Source organism: Coffea eugenioides, chromosome 11, assembly GCF_003713205.1.
Source record: "Coffea eugenioides isolate CCC68of chromosome 11, Ceug_1.0, whole genome shotgun sequence".
Taxonomy (NCBI): domain Eukaryota; kingdom Viridiplantae; phylum Streptophyta; class Magnoliopsida; order Gentianales; family Rubiaceae; genus Coffea; species Coffea eugenioides.
This window is the reverse complement of record NC_040045.1, coordinates 7,705,091-7,726,649: the sequence shown is the minus strand read 5'-3', so window position 1 is coordinate 7,726,649 and position 21,559 is coordinate 7,705,091. Positions and strand designations below refer to the sequence as shown.

General features: G+C 37.6%; 1 pseudogene; it reads right to left on the bottom strand.

Annotated features, from left to right (window-relative positions):
• Positions 1-224: 224 nt before the first annotated feature.
• On the bottom strand, positions 225-16,918 carry LOC113751905 (annotated as a pseudogene).
• Between the last annotated feature and the right edge of the window lie 4,641 nt (positions 16,919-21,559).

Here is a 21,559-nt window from a genome sequence, read left to right as displayed (position 1 = left end):
TACTATTTATCTTCTTATGAGCATGGTGCGTACTGCCCAAGTGATCAAAATCAAACATCAAAAGATATCAAGAAGTCATCACAGCTCAAATATACTATTTATTCTCTAGATAGTCTGTAGGTTCAAAAACAAAAATTGTACACCTTTAAATTCTCCCAAATTCTAGTATCCCCACTTTCCATCACTCCAGTCAGCTTAAGCTATCTTCTCTCTCTCTCTCTCCCCTAGCAAATATTTACCGACAGGAGTCTGGAAAAAACAAACAGGATAGAAGCAACCAAAACCTGCCAGGTCTGACCCATTAGGTTAAAACAGAGATCCCCCTTAAGACACAAAAATTACAAATAGGTCCTTAACATCACAATTAATTAATCAACCACAATAAACTTTGAAATATTTTCAACTATGTTCTTGAGAGATTCTCTAATTCCCCTTAAGTTGATAACCTCGAAGACACTTTCTAGGTCCGACAGCTCACTAAAGTACTTCAAAACAAGGTCCTAGTATAGATTTCAGTTACTTCCCCAAACACTTTTATGTATAATGAATTCTTACCAAGTAATGTTGTCCATCCCAAAACAAATCTACCAAAGATCTCAACATCTCTATTCTATAACTACATTATGAAATCAAATCAATCTTCATATAGGACGTTTTTCACATGCCAACCCTTGTAACAGTGAGCCAAATCCCAGAAATACTAAAATATACCATAATCACTTAAGAAAGTCAATTTCCATCTTTTAAGTACCAAATCTGTATACCTCTCTGACTCAAAATTCTCTTTGTCAATATACGGCTGTCCATCTATGCAACCAAAATAAAGTTCAACCACATCTCGGGCCGGCCGCTCCCAAGTATGGATTATCTTTATTTTAGAATCCAACAGAGGGCATGATATCTTATTTCCAGAGATTTAAATAAAATCGTCCTAAATGTCATGTTTCAATAACCTGAGGATCAATCCAAGCTTTGACTATCTAAAAAGATGATACCAGTTTCTCATGCCCAGACCTACCTTACAGGACAAGTTAATCATTATTATAGCTCACTAATTCATTGAGAGCCTACAGTTGCAGCCATATTAAGTCTACTTATTATTTGCCTCAAAAAAAGTCTACTTGCTAAGACTGCTATATACAAGAAAGCATATCCGAGCACTTCATTTTTTGACATTCCATAAAAATATACAAGGATAAGAATATCTCTGAAATGTATACTCTCCCCTCTCTACTCATCTCTCTCTCAGACTCTGAAAATCATTCTCGCACTTAGATAACTACAAAAGAAGTCTAGAAAAGTTATAAGCATATACAAGCACTTAGTTTCCTACATAGATTCAAAACATACATGTTTAAGAAAGATCTATTCAACCTTCACGTTCCTTAAAACTCTCACTAGCTCTAACAAACATTAGAAACCAAAAAAGAGAAAAGCAAGAGTGAAGCAAATGAAAGCTGACAGGTTCAACCTAGGAAGTTGGACCAGAAATCTTCTCTAGAAGGTCCAAAATTAAGAATTACACGAATAGGTATCTGACATGATTACGAATGACCTAAACCTTGACAACCTCAATAGAATTTCAACTATGTTCTTTAAGTGTGCCACTATTGAACTTATATTCAGTAAAAACAGCTTAAGAAAGTGCTCTTAAACAAACAACAAATGCAGAGAGCACTCAATTTCAATGTATGCAACCTGATAGAACTCTGAATTATTCAATCAATTTTCTCTTCCCCCCCCCAACACACACATCATCATATAACCAGATAGCAAAAGTACAAGAAACTGAACAATACCAGCCAAAAATTAACCAACAAAAGAAAAACAAAAAAAGTACCAAAAATAATAAATCGATCAGCAACTATAGAGACAAAAGCCTTCACAAAGGAAATTTCTCAAACACTTAGGCTGCAACACGACAAAGCCAACAAATATTCTAAAGAACCAGTGTATAGATTATCGACCAATAAAAAACAACAATTAGTAGAATCGTATCAAGAAACAGAGAACCAAAATTGGAAGAGAATAACGAAGAAAAATCAAAAGAATTGAGGAATAAAAGCAATAAATTAGTAAACGAAGATGGAAAAACTTATCTGATTACATCGCCCGAAATCTCCCTCACTTCTTCTTTTCCTCCTCCTCTTCCTCTTCGCCTTGTTGCTGGCGCCCTCAAATTCTCCTCTCTCACACTCTCAAAGCTTGAAAGTAAGAAAAAATGCCTAATTTAGTTCTCAGTGGCGATTTAAATAGCATGAGAATGGGCCCCGCAAACGGCTAGTTTTCCTGCTCAAGGCAGTGGAGCGCTTTCAAAGTTTCAACCCCTTCCTAAATGGGTTTTTGTTAGGGGTGGCAATGGGGCGGGAGATCCTTACCCAACCCCGTCCCGTTGTCAAATAACTCCCCTCGTTCCTCGCCCCTTGCCCCCCACCCCCCGCCTCGCTCCCGTCCCATTTCTCCCTCGGTCGTTCGTGGGAAAAGAATTCAACTTATCATAAATATTTATTTACAATAATATGATTGTAAACAATGTTAAATAAGATTAAAAAGCTGTTAGAATGGAAATAAAGTATAGTAAGTCAAGTTACATTTAATGCGGAGGAAGAGAACCGATCGAAATAAAAAAGGTTAGGAGCAAAACAGATTTGAATTAGATCGCTTAGTCTTTTGGGGGAGGAGGGGCGTTAGAAACAAATCAACAATAGTCCAAAAAATTTCTTCAATTGTTGCGGCGCCGTTGACACTGACTAGCGTTGTACTTGTAAGTAAGGGTGCAATTTTGAGAAATTTAGGATTATATTTTATATATATATATATATATATTATTGTATGCAGGGGACGGGGTGGGGGATGGAGCGGGTATATGTTTCCCCACCCCCCCTCGCCCCGTTTTAAGGCAAGGGGAAATATTTTGCCCCCATCCCCGCCTTCGCCTCGCTCCGTTTTTACCCCCGTGGGCACCCGCTCCCATTGTCATCCTTAGTTTTTGTTACTAAATTTGACTTTCCGAATTATTATTTTGGGTTAATTACAGTTGATTTCCCAAGGTATACTTTTGTTCTCACGTTACCCCATAATATTTTTATTTTGTGTCATTTAACTCCTAAGAGACAAAGCTATCCGGTTTTTTTTTATTATGCTAATTTTTTTTATTTGTCAATTAACGTGAATCCGTGGTTCAACTTTCAGAAGAATCTAATAAGCAAAAATCCATTAGAGGAAAACAATGAAAAGATTTCCAAATAATTGCAGGTGAAAGTGATTGTGAAAAGTATGCAATTTATTTCAAATTGTCTAATTATAAGGATATAATATAAAACTTTTTTCCTTTAATTTCTTGGATTGAAAAATGGATGAAATTAATTAGAATGTAATTTACTGTTAATTGACTAATTACAAGAAATATATACATACAATGCATGTGTGCATTACATATATATATGGGCAAAAAACATGGGTGGCCATTAAACTTTGCCCAGGATTATGTTTTGGCCATTAAACTATTTTTTGTTAATGATTGACCACTAAACAACTTAATCAGTCCACCCGTGCCATTTCGTCGGTAATGGCTCTTAATTTCTGAAATTAGCATTACACTTGGCAAACCACAGGGGCAATTTTGTCCGTCAATCCACTGACCGTTCACTTACATTAATACATCAACTGAAAAGAAAAAAAAGAGCGGTAGAAACAAGCCAACTAAACAAACTGAAGTTCTCAAAATCGTTGTGGGAAGATCGAAGAGAAGGGTTTTGAAGATCGAAGAGAAGGGAAAATCGTGGTGAATCTATGGAGTGGAAAATCAGGAGAAGAGACATCGACATTGATCCATATGAAATTTACGGTAAGTTATTGTTTGGGGAAAATCATGTGAATGAACTGAAACTATACTTTAAACTAAATGTAATGGGTGTATTACTCAAGTTTGTGTCTGAAATCGAAGGTGCTTATTTGTGGGTTGTGAATATGTAGCAGCATTATGGAGTTTAAATGTTAGGGTTTTCATCCAACTGCCGGTTGTAAAAGTGGAAAATTTTGAAATAAACAAGTGTTTTTTTTAGTCTTTTTTTTTCAAATGAAGTGATTCCTTTTTTTTTCCCATTTCATTGCAGTGCCTAATTCTGAACTATTCAGTATTAGAATGTTTCATGGTGGTAGATTTAGTGGGCGTTAGTATAAAACATACGTTGGTGGTGAAATAGATTATGTTGATGCGTGTGATGCGGAGAGAATGTCTGTCCATGAGATAAATGACATGGTTGAGAAATTAGGATATAATGGTGCAATGCTTTACTATTACTTAGAACCTGGGAGTGATTTGAATAAGGGATTAAGAGAGTTACAAGGAGATGCAGATATAGTGGCAATGTGCAAATGGGCGTACGAGCACAAACTAATAGATGTTTACTGTGACCATAGGCCTTTACATGAAATTCTTGACATCCAGTCACATTCCCCGCTGTTAGGTAGTAAGAAAAAAACAGGGGTTGTAATTGAAGAAATTGATGAACATGGTAGTGTAGTTGTAGATGAACATGGCAGTGGAGTTGTAGAACTTGATAAACAATTGGTGGTTAGAAAAAATCTTTTTGATAGCTCTTTTGTTAGTACAAATATGATTGTCCCTGGACCAGCAATAGGAGGTACAAGTAGAGGTAAAGGTGTAAAAGTAAGTGTTGTCATTGAGGGAGAAACTAGTGGGACTGGTGTAAAGAGTAGGAGTCAAGGAGATAAAACTGATGTGAATGCAAGGGCAGGTGAAGAAGATGATAAAAATGACAGCAGTTCAGAAAGGGAGCATTTCACTGATGATGAAGAGTTTTGCAAAGATGATCAAATGCTTGGGAGTGAGAAACCAACTCCCACAGTTGAAATTCCCTCTCCTGTTATGAGGAGAACTACTGAATCTATACTCCATGAGAGCTAGGATGTAAATGGCTTGGAAAGTGGTACACATGGAGATGGTCAACGCGATGCCCAAGCTGAAAAACAATCACAGGCAACTGATGGATCATCTGGTGGCAGCAAGAGAGCAAAGAAAAAGTATCCTAGAAAAACAACAAGAGGAAAAAGAAAGTGGTCAGCAAGAAGGGAGAAGACATCATCAGCACAGGCTGACCATAACACATCATCACAGGAAGCTGCTGAGGAAATGGAAGAAGCTGATGATGAAGATGTGTTGCATGACAATATGATGGAGGATGACCTGCATAGCATTGATGCTTCTTCTGATGAAGATGATGAAGTGCAGAAGGGAATCAAATATGTTGACTTCAATGCTGAAAAGAACATGAGAAATCCACATTTCCAGGTTGGGATGCGATTTGCATCATCAGCTGAGTTTAAGGCCGCAATGCAGAATTATTCGATTGCTAATGGTAGACCTGTTTGGTATTACACTAATGAGGAACTGAGAGTAAGGGTAAGGTGCAAGGATCCATGTAACTGGGAGTGTTATGCTTCTCAAGAGAAAGCACTTGGGCCGAATGATTTGGTGATTAAGACCCTTTATGATGTACATGAAAACTGCAGTCATGCCTGGAAAAATAAAATGATGACTGCTAAATGGGTTGCTGAGAGATATGAGAACAGAATTAGGGCCAATATGAACATTCCAGTCCATTCTTTAAGGCAGACAGTGCATGAGGAGTACAAGATACAAATATCGAAAACAATAGCCAGAAATGCTAGAGGTATAGCTGTTGACAGAATCAAAGGTTGTGCAGTCGAGCAGTATAAGCATATATGGGAATATTGTGAGGAGATTAAGAAGACTCATACTAATTCTACCATGGTAGTCGAGTTCACTCCATTTAGAGATCCAGGTTCGAATCCTAGGTTCATGAGACTGTACTGTTGTTTAGGTGCACTAAAAGAAGGATTCAAAATGTGTAGACCTGTGATTGGACTTGATGGCTGCCATATAAAAGGGCCTTACCCTGGTCAACTGTTATCAGCAGTGGCAGTTGATCCCAACAATGGTTGGTGGCCTATTGCTTGGGCCATAGTGGAGAAGGAAGCTACAATACAGTGGAAATGGTTCTTACAACTTCTCCAAGCGGATCTGGAAATAGATAATCAGTGTCACTACACTTTCATCTCTGATCAACAAAAGGTATGGATCTTATTATCCAACATTTGATGTGAGCCTTGTGGCTGTTTGAACCAATAATTCATTTATTTTTTATGCAGGGATTGGACAGAGTATTATCCGAGGTGCTACCCAACTCTGAGCATAGATACTGTGTGCAGCACATGTATCAAAATTTCAAGAAGAAACATCCTGGAAAGGCACTTAAAGGGATGCTGTGGGCGATAGCTAGGAGCAGTACAATTGAGATGTACAAGAAAGCTGCTGAGGACTTGAAAGAGTATGACAATGAAGCATACAAGTGGGTGGAGAAGGCTCCTCATCCGATGCATTGGTGTAAGGCTTACTTTTCTCCTCATACTAAATGTGACATGATTGTCAATAATCTATGCGAATCTTTCAATTCACATATACTAGAGGCCAGGGATAAACCAATTATATCTTGCTTGGAGAATATTAGAGAACTGATGATGGAAAGAATTCAAAAAAGAAAGGCTGCCATGACTAGATATCCACACTCAACTGGTCCTTTGATTAGAAAAATTATTGAGGACAGAATTGAAGAGTCTTTCCAGTGGTTCCCACAGTTCAATGGGATTGATGGTTATCAGGTAAAGGGCCCAAGGAATTCCCAGTTTGCTGTGAATTTGAGAAAGAAGAGTTGCACTTGTCGAATCTGGGAATTATCTGGTTTACCTTGTACCCATGCCATTGCAGCAATTAAGCAAACTGAGGATGATCCACATGAAATGATTGTGGAATGTTACTACAAGAGCTTATTTTTACAGATTTATAATAATGTCTTGCAACCCATCAGCAGCCAAGTACTGTGGCCTGAGTCCAGCATGCTTCAACTTGATCCTCCAATTCCCACTGTCCAGCCTGGGAGGCCAAAAAAGGCAAGGAGAAGAGATGAGACAGAAGGGAAGAACCATGGAAGAAAACTTAGAAAAAATGTCACTATGCATTGCAGAAAATGTGGTAAAACAGGGCACAATGCTGCAACATGCAAAGAGGTGACTGAGCACCAACAATCTGGCCAGCCAAAGAAGAAAAAACATGTGAGTATACATACAGTTCAATGTATTTCAAATGTCATATAGTATACATACATATAGTCTCTAATCAACTTCCATTTGTACAAGGTTTCAAGAAGAAAACAGCAAGCAAAAGTAGTTCAGTCACAAGGTATAGAGACCCAAGGGCAACAGCAACAGGAAACTCCATCAGCTAGCCAACCAAGCCAACCAATCGCATCTGCAACTCAGCAATCAGATCTAATGTCCCAACACCCAACTCCACCACTTCAACAGCCAATACCAGTAGTTCAGCAACCAGATCCAGCAGCTACAAGTTCTAGATCTGGCAGGAAATTCAACAGAAATGGTAAACGGCCCTTGACTGATGCTGACAAAGGGATGATTAATGCTAACTATGCCTACTTGGGAAAGGAACCACCCTTCAAGGTTGGTAGGTGGAGGGGTAGAAGATGTGCAAATGCTGGTAGATCTAGATCTAGATCTACAAGAGGCAGAGGTGCAGGTGCAAGTTAGATGGAATTGGATACAGTTTTAGATGTGATCTGAGATGTTGATGATGGTGACTGATATGTACATAAGTCTTTTGACTTATAATAGTTTATTTAAGTTCAGTGGGCTGTTAAAATAGATGCATTAAAGTTTAACTGCAGGATCCACTTCATGTTGATAGTGGATGGCTTTTGTTTTGTTATGGTGGATGCCTTTTGTTTTTCATCCACTATCTTTTTGCATATTCAACAGAAAGCTGTGTACTTCTGCAAATTGGAAACTTTTGTAGTTAGTTTTATCCAATGGAAATACTCCTTTTGTCTTAATTTACTGTGTTATAATGCCGCATTCATAAGAAACTACAATTACAGCAATTCATAAGAAACGACAAAAAACTTGCATCCATTCATTCAGTAAAAAGTAACACAATTACAGCAAGGATTCCATTACATAAGAAAACAAACCAATGAAAAATTCACTATAAAATACAACATGGGAATCTTTGGTCTGCTATTGCTACGGACACTACCACCAAAAGCTGTATCCACTCAACCTTGCTACTTCCATTTCTTCACAATCACCAAACAACATTAACTATCCCTTGATGGCCAACATATGGTCACTCTTAATAACAGTCTTCAGATAGCAGCAAAAACAATACAACAATATAAAAGCCCATGTACCGAGAAGAGCTCTTTTGAGATAGTGCTCTCTGGTCTTGTGCTTTTTCACTTCACCCTCCAATTTTGCAACTTTAAGTTCCAATTTTTGAGCTTTATTTTCCCATCTTCTTGCTGAAGTTTCTAATTCCTCCATATTACTTTCCATTCTATTCATTCTTCGCAGCAAACCAGGAATCACTTGAGTTGATCTTTCGCACATTGTTGGATCATACCATTCCCAAAAACCACATCCCTCATCCTGCAATTTACATTTTCCAAGACTAAATCCTCTTGTTATAACATTTCCATTACAAATCTAACATCTTACCTCTCTAAGATCTTACCTCTCCTAAAGTGCAGACCACAAATCTTCTTGCTGGGTTCCAATTTGTCCATGAGGTCTTCACCATTGCTGTTAATCCGCAGGAGCATCTAGGTATGGGTTTAGGAGAGCGTCTCGACATTCTTTGGCTTCTTCGATTTCTGACACAGAATTTAGGGCTAGAAATTGAGTCCCTATTTTTTCCTCCACAAGACCAGACACTTCAGTTTGTTTAGTTGGCTTGTTTCTACCGCTCTTTTTTTCTTTTCAGTTGATGTATTAATGTAAGTGAACGGTCAGTGGATTGACGGACAAAATTGCCCCTGTGGTTTGCCACGTGTAATGCTAATTTCAGAAATTAAGAGCTATTATCGACGAAATGGGCACGGGTGGACTGATTAAGTTGTTTAGTGGTCAATTATTGACAAAAAATAGTTCGATGGCCAAAACATGATCTTGGGAAAAGTTTAATGGCCGCCCAGGTTTTTTGCCCTATATATATATATCTGTATATCTGTATGTGTGTGTGTGCATTGGTGTGTGTTGTGCAATAATCATATTTTCACAAAAAGTTCTTTTATAATAATCATTTATATATATAATATTTTTTATTATATATATAGTTTCTCTATATTTGTAAATTAGAGAAAGGACATCTTAACATTTTTGAAAGGATGGATTATAACAAACAAAAGAGAAACAAATTGCCATATGTAAAAAAAAGAAAAAGAAAAAGAAAAAGTAGAGCATAAATTCAATTAAATTTCTATTATTTGACTAGTACAAATTTTAGAAAAGGAAAATAATAAATAAATGATATTTCTATTTGCTTAGAACTAAGAATTTGAAAAAAGAAAACTAATTTGAAAAAAATAACAAGAAAATATCAACATAATAGAGTGATAGTTTTGTTCTATAAGGGGTTAAGTGACACCAAAAAAAATTAGGGGGATAAATATTTGAGGATTAGGGTACAAGTCTTCACCCATAAAATGATCTCCACCTCTAATTTTATAGTACTTCATGTTGTCCGATCATTTTAAATGAATAGCAATTATATGAATTAAAATAAAAAAGAAAAAAACTTAATACCCAAATTAAAAATTTGTATTTTAACTAAAATAGCGCTACCAATCATTAACACCTAACTGAAATAGCACTATCAATCTTTTACACCCATCATTAACACAAAAAAAAACTGAAAAAGTTCATTAAAATGGAAGATAAAATCAGAAGATGTGATGAAGGAGAACATGCACCAAAAAACAAATGAAAAATTTTGCTGAAATGACATCAAGGAGAACATTTACATCACCCAAAGGGAATACAGGAAGCCGTGGATAGAATACTTAGAAACCATAAAAAGGAAATTACACATTAGAAATTCAATATCTTAGAAATGTTGTAGTTTAGAAAATATATACACTCCCAAAACACATGAGATATTACTAGCTACCAATAATAGCACCATATAAATAAGGTCTAAAAACCCCATGCCTTGTGGGTTAGAACTTTTTAGACAGCTTCTCTTTCATTTTCTGAACTGCACTCTTAAGAGTTTCTTCATCGTTGCAAAAGGTAAACCCTTACAAGATTCTTTCCCTCTTCTGGATTCAAGTAAAAGACACTAGTTGGAATTTTGCCACAATGCCAACTTCCTTGATCAGATACTCACAGAAGGCAACATCGTTTTCCAGCCCAAAAGGAGTGTGATCCACCATTACAAAATAAGTTCCACTGGAAGGATAAACTATGAAACCTGCAGCCTTCAATCCATCAACAAGGATCAATTTCTTCGCCATGTAACTAGTCTTTAGCTCCTGATAGTAGGAATCTGGGGCTCTGAGAGCTGTTGCAGCAGCATACTGCATTGGAGTTGATGTTGCAAATGTGAGGAAAGAATGGGCTTGTCTCACTCCCCATGTCAAATGTGGAGGAGCTATTTGCCCACCCAGTCTTCCAACCGGTTAAGGAAAATGTCTTTCCTAACGAATTCTGAGTGACGGTTCTCCCATACATCCTAGGAAGGGAAGCCATAGAAATGTGATCCATTTCGAAAGCCAGCTTGTCATAAACTTTATCTGTACATGTTAGGAAATAGTAATAACTACAACCACAGAAAATGGCTTTGACGTGAAGATTCATTTTTCTTAAGAAAATTTGTCTCCACTATTCTACTATCAGATTTGCGGCAATTCCCTCTTGGAATAACAGCCAACCAAAATTTTCACATAGTAATATGAAGAAATTCTCCCAAAAATGGTTCAAAAAATATTGTTTTGAAAGAAATAGAAGGATAGTAAAACTAGAAGTAAAAGTGAGACTTCTTAACATCTGAACGTCCTTATTTACAACGTTCAAATACCCCAAAAGAAATGTCATGTCTTTTGAAGACATATTTTTTTATGAATAGGCACCTTTTAAAATGAATGGACACTAAACGGACATTTAAGAGTTATATCATTAGACGCAGCCCCTAAAAGAAAATCGTTTAGTTAAGAAGAAATTTTAAAACAAAATTAATTAAAATTAATTTCGGTTCTTAAGACTCAAGTGCCAAATTTTTAACCATTAAATTTATATTCTAATTCAATAGTCAACAGGATAAATGTATGTGCAATTTTGAACTTTCCCTCCAAAATTTCCCACCATCCAAATTTATTTAAATAGGTGTGGACTTGATTATAAATCTCTTCTATTCTTCACACACTTTCAATATGGAATTCATCACTAACTATTTCCTACAGTAAAAACTAGAACGTCATTCTGGATGCACAAAGATACTATCGCCCTAAGTTCTTCTCGAGTGAACATCTTCCCCGTGGGATTATGGGGACTATTGATTAGGATTGCTTGAGTATTCTTGGAGATGATAGACCTGAGCTCATCAAGGGGTACTGAAAAATCTGGAGGCCGTAGAGTTACACTCTTTATTTTAGCACCAGCCATGGACAATGTGGCTTCATACGAGTCACAAAAAGGATCACTTCATCATCTGGATCTATTAAGCCTGAAATGGTTGCAGCAATTGCTTACAGCTGAGTTGAGGGTCTGGCAAATCATATCCACGAGCATATTGATTTCACCCGTCTTTAATAGCTTGGATAGCTGCTTCTTTAACAAATTCGGGTCCGTTAAAATTGGGAAAGCCTTGCCCTAGTTTAATAGCTCCATGCTTAACTGCAACATGCTCATTTGTGTGAAGACTGTGGTTTTAAACTTCTCCAATCTCTTTGCGACCTGAAGATTCAAGATTAAAATGTGAAAAGTTGAAAGATAAAAATAGAATACTGAACAAGATCAGAAAATAACAATGAATAGGCAATCAATCAGAAATAACAAATCAAAATGACGAACAAAGCAACCCAAAAGGAGGCAAATAATAACGAATACTATGCGATTGAATGAAACAGGAAGTCAACATATTAAGTACAAATAAACCAAATTAATAAATAAATATGATGACGGTAAAAGAACAGGATAGAAAAACTTACTGCAGGCTCCATTGTCTCATTGATTGGCGATCAGACTTTAGAGTTGTTTATCTTCTTCTCGGGTTCTTCTATGGTCCTAAGGTTCTTCTAGGGTTTTGGGAGGACCGAGATTGGGGATTGAAAGAGAAACAGCAGAAGTTATTTTAACACAAAAAAATTTATAAACCAAAAATACACAACAATAACAATACTAAATCATATCTTTCGCTTACTAATTCACGCCACAATATCTCTCAAAACACTCAAAGACTGGAATTTCTCAAGTATTCTCTTAACCTTCCACTTCAAAGAAACACTGCACTAACACTAGTACATATATATATATGTGTATGTATATACCGTCAAATATCTCTCAAAACACTCGAAGACTGTAGGTCTTTGAAGAATTTCTCAATTATTCTCTCAAGCTCCCTCTTTAAAGAAAAACCGCACTAGCACTAGTACATATATATAGACCTTCAAGTTGACTAATACAAAAGATTCCGAAACCAAAACTGACTTGGGACTCTTCTACTAATGCGTCAACCGACATGAATACAATAAAAGTTTGGTCGGTTTTTTGTGATTAATAAAAGATTGGTAAGTCGAACTTGCTTGGAAAAGAAAGTGTTATCTATTTGATGATTGAAAACTCAATGTTTGATTCTTTTTACGGGAATACAATCATACGATGTTAAAAGTTTAATTGCTTTATCATAGCAGCACTTAAACTTAGGTTCATGACAGAATAAATCAATCACTTCTTTCTATGCTACGTAAAATTTCTTAGTTATTTGCTTTATATTGATTTTTTTTTGTTGGTTCCGGATAACTGTATTCTTTAACTTGATTATTTATAATTGAATTTATTTTACGAAAAAACAACCTATTTTATGTTAGGAAATTGGCTTAATTTCTTTTAGATAGAATTCTTATTTTGTGTGGAAGTAACTAGTTTCCTAATTGGTTTTAGTTACTTGAAGTAGTAGCAAAAAAATATTCTATTTAGTTTAGAATTAGAAGTTATTTCCTATTCTGTACAAGTCTAGGAATTAGAATTGGTTTCCTATTGTTATTTGGGTTTTGGCCAAATAATGTTCTTTATAAATAGATGGGTTGGCATACTACACAAGAGATACACAAGGAGACAGAAGGGCATCATGTAGCCTTATACACGGGATGTAAGAGAGGGTTCTTAGGAGATGAGAGATAGTATACAAGGGTTGGACTTGGGTTCAAGTTGTATTCTTGTATAGGGTTTTCCTCTCATAATAAAGAATGAGTTTCTCTCCATGGATGTAGACTCAATGGTGGAGTCGAACCACGTTAAATATTGTGTGTCATCTATCTTTCATACTTGTATTTTGTTTACCATTAAATTCTTGTGTACTTGATATCTCAATAGTTTTATATTCCGTGCTTGGATCCTAACAAATGGTATCAGAGTTTCAGGTTACGAGACTGGGCAATAGAGCAAAGTTCGTGGTTGGATCCTAGTTAACTATTGAGATCAAGTGGATTGGTAGCTGTTACTAATTGAACAATTTAATGAGTGATATCCTTGTTTCAATGGCTTGGCAAAAAATATTGATGGTGAAGGATGGGAAGTCGAAATGTGTAGAGATGCTTGACGGTGAATCTAGACTGGTGATTCAAAGGTCAAAGAAAAGGTGGAGTACAATGTTGATTTTAGACGTGAATCGGTGGAGATTTTCTCACACCTCCAATGGTTGATACTTCATCCCGATGACTTTTAGATCTTGGTTATGTTTTTTAGGTGGTGTGGCACGTGTCCCAAAGAAACAAAAAGATCTAATTTTCATGCGCCAGAAGACTCTGACAGTTACGAGTGTTTCATTTTAGGTGAAATCTTGGAAACCACACATGACATGACAGTCCTGGGGATGGAAAGAAGTATGGTGATTTTACCATTTGGTTACCTCAATGGTTATGGTTAGAGCTCATAGAAGGGGATCCCGTGTTGTAAGTGGTGGTAAGAAGAAATCCTGCAAAGGGAGATGGTGAATTGATGCACCTTCTCGCAAGTCAATAGGAGGTTAGACTCGGCGCAACTACACATGTTTGTTTGCCAATTGAATCAATTTGGTGTCAGGATTGTATTGATTCGGGTGTGTAGTTCGGTACCATATTATTTGATAGTTGAAGGCAAATAGTTGTTAAAAGAAATTTTCGCCAAGATGGAGATTTGTTAGGAAATTGGCTTAATTTCTTTTAGGTATAATTCTTGTTTTGTGTGGAAGTAACTAGTTTCCTAATTGGTTTTAGTTACTTGAAATAGTAGCCAAAAAATATTCTATTTAGTTTAGAATTAGAAGTTATTTCCTATTATGCACAAGATTTTATATGGTTAGAAAGTTGTTGGTTAATCTTGCAAGACAAAGTGGTGTATAATCCATTGTCGAATTTCCACACTCAGATGGTATATTATTGTCTCCGATGGACTTGAAGTATGATTCAGACAATTTGGTTGGGTTGTAATAGAGTCAAGAAAATTGTTTAAAACAAAGAGTAGAGAAGTAAACAAGCAGAAAGGAAGACGAATTCGGTTCAAGTTTGTAATACCTATAAAAATGAAGGATTAAATGCCTATTATAGGTGTTCTTATGCTGTTAGTATGAACATCTCCATATATTATTTAGATATTGGACTAATTATGAAAATCGCCAATTTAATCCCTAAACTTTTTCACTTAAATTAATTTCGTCATTTACGGTTTTTTTTCACCAATTTAGTTCTCAAACAATTTTATCGGGTTCAATGTAGGACTTATTGGGCAGCGCTGCCACATTTTATATATTTCGCATGACGGGCAAAGGGTATGATTGGAATGATAGGTCCAACTGTCTAATTATAGAGATTATAATAAAGACTTTAGATGATTAAATACAAAAATCTCTGAAAATTGAGAGAGAAGAGTACTAAAGAGAAACCAGACCAAGGTTTCTGTAAAAAGTCAGCCACTTGCCATGAGTTGCATACTTTCCTCTTCTACTATAGTATAGTAAGTTGTTTGCATTTGTCACTGGGATTTTACCAGGCAAAGCTAATAGAACCAGAGCTTTTCCACGTACTTTTAGCGCTGTAACATGGTTCTACATTTTAGTGTTTCACTGCTTCTCTAATGCCGCCCAAAGTACAGCACTAAAGAGAGACATATAAAAGATTAACATAGTAAGTTGTTCTAAGGGAAAGGAACATAGTACACAAAGTCGCATTCACGCAAGTTGTATATGTCCCGGCTTAGAAGATTTAGTCACTTTCGAGTCCCCGGTGCCATTCCATCTAAGTATATATCCAAATCCAAGAACATAGATGCCTTGCCCTTGCTGTCGCTATCATTGTTGGAGGGCATTGTGTGGAGCGGTGGACGGCTGGCATAATTGTATGGCCTCAACTGCAGAGGACAAGTTGAAGAAGAAGAAGAAGGCGGAGGTGGAGGTAGAGATGAACACAAATGGGGAAATTGTGATGGCATTGTAGGATGATCGATTGTTGTGGAAGGTAATGCAAGTATGTCACAATTATCATCCTCCTAATCTTCCGACAATGACTCCAAGATGGGGCAATCCATGTTAACTCCAAACAGCCTTAGCCGCTTTGCTGCGGCCTTTCCTTGGACCAGTGGCACCAACTCAAACACCATTGGCTCCTCCGCCTCCCCATTCTTCTCTACCATCACCTTCTCCGGGTTCAGCCCAACGCTGCCTCCTCCTTTTTGTACCAGTTGCACCGTTCCAATTCCCAAATTAACTTGGAGTGCCCTTGCAGCCGCAACGGATCTGAGATAAATGAACGGGCCAGAACAAGGGTTCCCCTTCATTACATTGTCGTAGGCATAGTTGTTGCTTAGATGATGAGGATTAGATGGATGGGGATTGTTGTTAATACCAACACCAGTAGTAGCATTATTTAGTTGTAGCAATTGGGAATTGTCCCTAGGCATTTGTTGTTGCTGATGATGCTGCAAGTAGAAAGGATGGTTCCAAGGATGGGGGAAAGAATATTGATGATGTGGAATGATAGAGCAACTATTAGGCACCTTTTGCGCTGTTATTTTGTCTTAATTTTGGTTACTTACGATGCTAAGTGTTGAGATTTTGTTTATATTTGGTATTTGTGCAAAGTGTAGGTGGTTGGTGTAAAAAGTGCTCTCGCGAGGCAAATTTCCAGAAGACTCTTTATTTCATGGTGTGTCCACGCTAGGAACTGAGGAGATACACCTAAAAGCCGGACCCGCGGGATTGGTAGCAGCAGGAGGGCAATTAGGAAGTCAGGTTCACGTGGACTGCGGGGGTGCAAGGGATTAAAACTCCTAAAGAAAGGCTTGTGCCCTGACGTTTTTCCTTCTGCTGGCGGCGCTACTTGGAAGATATAAAAGGAGAAAGCCAGATTCACATGAGAGATATAGATTAGCTTTTGCTTTGTTCTGGCAGACGTTTTCTTTCTTTTCGGTGGCGAATAGAGGAAAAGCCAGAATCACGTGGGCTTAGTAGTTTTAGTTTTCGTTTTCTTCCCTGTAGACGATTTCTTTCTCAGTTTTGGCTTCTGACAACTTTCGTGAGACTTTCCCTTTACTTTTCTCCTGTAAGAACTCGAAACAAGAAGGAAGCAAGACCTTTCGTTCGTATCCTCGTTATTTCACTTTTCCCAATTCTTTGGCAATTAATTGAATGATTTCAATTAAATCACGCGAGATTGATATGATGAAGAGCGGCTAGTTTTCTCCTCTACCCAAGGGTTAACGCGAAGGCGCGGTCCATAACATCTGTGAGATCTAATCGAACTTTCACTATTTCTTCCAATTTGTTACTATTCATGCGTTTCCTGAATTAATTGTTCATGGTTATTTTATTAATTGAGTATCAACGGCCGGATATTTAATTTAATCTAATAGCCTACTGTCATGTTAATTAAATTGAATTCATAATTGTTCGTTTAGTTGACAACTAGTGACAACCACCATAATTGATTTTGTGTTGGGGAAACGTAAGATCTAGTTTAAATAAAGGGTTAATTCCACTTGGACCCCTCAAACTATTCCCTGAATCCCACTTAACTCCCTAAACTTCAAAATGGGACACTTAAGTCCCTAAACAAAAAATACCGTCTCACTTAAGGAAATATTTTGACAGAATCTGAGGTGTCGTCAGTTTTCCTAGAGCGTGCAAACACGCTCTGTTAACCGAGACAAGTGACTGAAAAAGATAAGGACATGAAGGTAAATTCACCTGTAAATACTAGTAGATTGAATGAAGAAACCATTTGCTTTGCTACATCCGTCTGAAAGGGGACGAACAGAACGGGAAGGATAGGAATAGGAAAAGCAAAAACAAAAAACAAAAATCTAGCATTGATTGGGATTCATGGCTGGTGATATGGGAAGGAAGACAGGGCATCGAAAGGCATCTGCAGTGAAGGCAAAAAAGGGGAATGTGAAGATGGAAACTGGTAAGAACCTTCTAAATTTCAATTTAATATTATTAGGTGGTTTGCAATTGCAATATGTTGATGGGTCGGGATTTGTATTGAGATAGAAAAATGATAAATAGACTGATGAAGTTAGGGATTAGTGAAAACTTAGGGTTTGTGAAAATATTTAAATATGTAATGTACTTACTTGAAAATTTTTTATTTAAAAAATGATCTGGAAATTTGTGATGTTGGAACCCCAATGCTCATTCGTTGGAATCCTAATGCTCCTCCATTGAAGACATTAGGGTACTGATCGTACAACTGGAGTATTTTTAAATTAATTTTTCTGATTAAAAAATTCTTGCTTTTAATAATAGATGGTGGTAATGGAGCAAATTTCGGTCAACCATTCACTTTGGAAATACACCATCAAGGTGAATTCACAGATCCTCCCAATATACAATACTTAGGAGGGCAGGTGGATTATATAGACGGCTGCAACCCAGACGAGTGGTCCCTGGTAATGTTGGATAAATGTGGGTGGAAACTTGGATACCCAAAAGACTCAGGTTTTTTATGGCACTGTAGAGTAGCAGGGATGCCATTGGACACAGGGCTGTTTTATTGCTTATGTGATAGAGATTGCGAGGTAATGGTGAATACATTACCAAATAATAGAGTCGCAGAGGTGTATCTAAGGGTTGTACCTGGAGCAATGAAACAGATGCCTCATACCCAGCAGGCATACAATGAAGCTAAGTCAAATCAACATAGGAAAGATGAAACCACACATGAGGGCAATAGTGACATTATGATATTAGAAGATTGGGGACCTGATGATGAAGTAGCAAAAGATGAAATAACAAAGAAAGAAAAAGCTGCCTTTGGAGAGTCGAGAGTTGACAATAGTAATGAAGTGGAAGGGGAACCAGTGGAGAAACATGACATCAATAAAGTTGATGTGAATGCTGAGAAGGGAAATAACAGTAGCAAAGATAGTGAAGCGCAACCTGCTGGAGGAAGCAAAAATGACAACCCAGGTGATGATCAACCCAAGGAGGCAATGGAAAATAATAATGGTGAAGGTGAAAACATGCCTACTGAAGAAAAACTAGAGGACTCAGACTATGAAATGGCAACAGACGAAGCTGATATCATGGATGAATGCATAAATGTTGGGCAACAATTCGGCTATAACCCCACAGAAAATGAAGCCGAGCCTTCTAACCCAAATGTGAAAACAAGGAAGAAAGTAGGCAGAAAAAAAGAAAAGGCAGTCGAAGACAATGGTTGTGAGGATGCTGATGGGATAAATATTGATGGCATGCAATCAGAATATGAATCAGATGCTTCTGCAGAGTTGAAGAGTGAAAGTGACTCAGATGAAGAATCTGGGCTCCATAGAAATAAGAGGCCTAAGTTTCCAGTTTTCAATGACAAAACTGATATGAAAAGTGCTAAATTTACTGTTGGCCAGCAGTTCACATCAGTGGTTATCTTCAGATTGGCAGTTAGAATACAAGCTATTATGGATGGGAGGGATGTTTACTTCACCAAGAATGACACAAACAGGGTGCGAGTGAAATGTAGAGGCTGTGGGTGGGAGATTGTTGGCTCAAAAATGCAAGGTGAGAGCACTTTTCAAATTAAAACACTGAGTGATGAACATAGTTGTGGTAGAGTATTCCATAACAAGAATATGACCTCAAGACTAGCCAGTAAATTGTTTCTAGATGAGGTGAGAAAGACACCTTCAATGAATGTACATGAGCTACTTACCAAAGTGACTGAAGAGCTCAACGTAGAATTTTCCTTAAAACAAGGATACAGGACACTGCGAAAAGTTAGAGCTGCAATTGAAGGGTCCCATGAGAAACAGTATGAATTGCTAGAAGACTTCTGTGGAGAATTGAGAAAAGCAAATCCAGGGTCTACTGTCTTTGTAGAGTCTGAGGTTGATGATGAAGGAATTTCTAGATTCAAGAGGTTGTATATGTGTCTAGAGCCATTGAAACGGGGATATTTAGCAGGATGTAGATGTTGGATTGGAATGGATGGGTGCTTCTTAAAGGGCCCTTACGGTGGACAGCTTTTGACAGCCGTCGGCATGGATGCGAATAATAAAATGTATCCTTTGGCAATAGCAGTGGTAGGAGTGGAAAATTATGATAACTGGAGTTGGTTTTTGGGATTACTTGTCCAGGACTTGAGAATTTCAAATTCAAAGAATTGGTGCATAATGACTGATAAACAAAAGGTAAATGAAAACTGAAATTAGCATCCTAGACTTACTAATTAGCTATTAAACCTTGTTGTCATATTGTAACTAACTATCTGCTTTTGACTTGGATTGGTATAGGGATTGGTCCAAGCAGTTAGAGACAAACTCCCGGAGGCTGAACATAGGTGTTGTGCTCAACATTTGTACTCCAACTTCAAACTCAGTCATAGGGGCTTGGCACTAAAAGATAGGTTGTGGAGATGTGCAAGGGCATCATATGTGAACCAGTTCAAACGTGAAATGGAGTTGCTTAGGCAACAATCTGAACTTGCACATCAATGGCTGGCTGACAAAGACCCTAAAACATGGTCAAGATCTCATTTTAGGGTTGGTTTGGACTGTGACATTCTGGTTAACAACATGTGTGAGTCCTTCAATGCTGTGCTATTAAAAGCTAGATCACTGCCCATAATAGGCATGTTGCAGACCATTTACCTGTATTTATTGAGGAGAATGGAGATAAATAGGGAGGCAATGGCTAAACATGAAGGTTAAGTACCTTGTTGTCATCTTTGTTGATGTGTTAATGCAATGATTGTTAGCTGCCCTTATTTATAACTACAATTGAAATTAACAAAATATATTTTGCTGCTGTAGGTCTCCTTTGTCCGAGAATTTTTGAGATACTTGAGAAAGCAAAAAAGGATCAATGCATGTGTATTGCCTCTTATGCGGGGACAAACAGGTACCAAGTATCTTGTCCCTTTGGTGAGCAATTTGTTGTTGATATGGCTGGCAAAACTTGTAGCTGTCGCAAGTGGCAACTGAGAGGAATTCCTTGTGGTCATGCTGTTGCATGCATTAATAGAAGGCATGAGCAACCTGAGCAACATGTATCTCACACATATTTGAAGACTACTTATGTGGCAAGTTATGATCCCGTACTAAATCCTATCAATGGCCCAAATTTGTGGGAGCACATTAATTTACAACCAATGAAGCCTCCAAACTTTGGAAGATCACCTGGTAGACCCAAGAAAATGAGAAAAAAGGGTCCAGGTGAAGAGGCAAGAACTTCTAAATCATGTGTCAATCCAAATAAACCTCACAAAGTGAGCAAGGTTGGCACTAAGATGAGCTGCAGTTTGTGCAAGAAGTATGGCCACAATAAGAGAAGCTGCCCAACTAATAAGAAATCTGCCAATGAAACAGGTGCTGCCTAGCTACCTGTTACTACACAAGATGGGATGCCTAGTACGGCACATGGTGCTACAGGAGATAAACTCCAATCTGGCTTCCCTTCTAACAACAATTCAACTGCTCAACAGCCATCTAAGAGTGGGTTAACTGCTGATGTAGGTATACTGAATACCCAGGAGAGCATATCAAGTATGCCCCAATATGAGCCATCCAATCAACCAACTGGTGCTGAAGGACAACCACCTATCAAAAAAGCCAGAAAATGCTCATTTTGTCGTAAATATGGCCACAATAAAAACAATTGCAAATATCGACAGTGGACATTTAGAAACTCGCTTGATATGACAGGAGAACTTGGCTTGAAAGGGGCTACTCACACAGGTGCTGAGCCCTCTAACCCATATACAGAAGGTGCCAATATTGGTGTGACTGCGAAGGAGGCTACTGGTAGTACACATGTAAGTCAAGTGGCCGAATACAATCTTAAATTTACTGCTACTTTGACCAATCACTTTCTTATTCATTTGTTATTGTTTAATGAATGCAGTTGAACTCCAATGCTGCAGGTATAGTTTATTCCCACAGTCCCGGAGTAACAATGAAAGCTCCAGAATCATACCTAGAT